Source organism: Mus pahari, chromosome 3, assembly GCF_900095145.1.
Source record: "Mus pahari chromosome 3, PAHARI_EIJ_v1.1, whole genome shotgun sequence".
Lineage (NCBI taxonomy): Eukaryota > Metazoa > Chordata > Mammalia > Rodentia > Muridae > Mus > Mus pahari.
The window spans coordinates 136,007,031-136,008,222 of NC_034592.1; the positions used below are offsets into that span (position 1 = coordinate 136,007,031).

Sequence of the window (1,192 nt, forward strand, 5' to 3'; positions counted from 1 at the left end):
GGAGTTCAAATCCCAGCAACCGCATGGTGGCTCATAACCATCCGTAACAAGATCTGACTCCCTCTTCTGGAGTGTCTGAAGACAGCTACAGTGTACTTACATATAATAAATAAAAAAATCTTTAAAAAAAAAAAAAAAGAAAACCCAAAAACCAGGCTGGAGAGATGGCTCAGCAGTTAAGAGCACTGACTGCTCTTCTGAAGGTCCTGAATTCAAATCCCAGCAACCACATGGTGGCTCACAACCATCCATAATGAGATCTGACGCCCTCTTCTGGTGTGTCAGAAGACAGCTACACTGTACTTAGGTATCGAGCTGGGCGGACCAGAGCAAGCAGGGCTGACTAGAGTGGGCAACCTTCATACCCAGCAACCACATGATGGCTCACAACCATCATCAGTACAGCTACCATATACTCATATACATTAAATAAATAAATAAATCTTGAAAAACAAAAACAAACCCAAAAAGTAAACCAAACCAATTAAACAAACAAAACCATATGCAGCTCTGCAGGGACATTTCCATGAAATGCAATAAAAATTAATTTCTAGAGATATGAATAAAAAAGGCACAGCACACAAGATATAAGTTCTGTGACCCCAGTCCTCTGAGGCTTACAGAGGAGGCCTGTTGACAGTTCAAAGCCATCCAGGGCTACACAGCAAGTATTCCACTAACCTGGGCTACAGAGTGAGACACTGTTTCCAAAAAACAAGCAAGCAAACAGACCAAACAGCTTGGTTAGAAAGTGCTGTGTAAGCGTGAGGCTTGAGTCAGCACCCAGAGAACTCACTGAGTAAAGCTCAAAGCTCGGGGTGGTGATGCCTGATTGAATCACAGCACTGGGGGCCTGGCTAGCCAGCTAGCTTAATAGATGAGCCCTAAGCCCATGAAAGACCCTTCTCAAAAACAAGGTGTTTGGCTCTGACCTCCTCACACATGCACACACATGCATGTGCACACATATGTACCTGAACATATACAAACATGTAATGGCAATGAACAAAAAAGAGAAAAGGAAAAAAAAAACTGCATTAAAAATTCCAGGGCTGGTGAGATGGCTCAGCGGGTAAGATGCACCCGACTGCTCTTCTAAAGGTGCAGAGTTCAAATCCCAGCAACCACATGGTGGCTCACAACCATCAGTAACAAGATCTTACTCCCTCTTCTGGAGTGTCTGAAGACAGCT

The 1,192-nt window shown here is 43.8% G+C and overlaps 1 protein-coding gene across 1 annotated transcript in view; it reads right to left on the minus strand.

The window, feature by feature from the left end:
- Commd7 (COMM domain containing 7) overlaps positions 1-1,192 on the minus strand; it is a 13,470-nt gene that overhangs the window by 10,707 nt on the left and 1,571 nt on the right. The gene's annotated exons all lie outside the window — the stretch shown is intronic.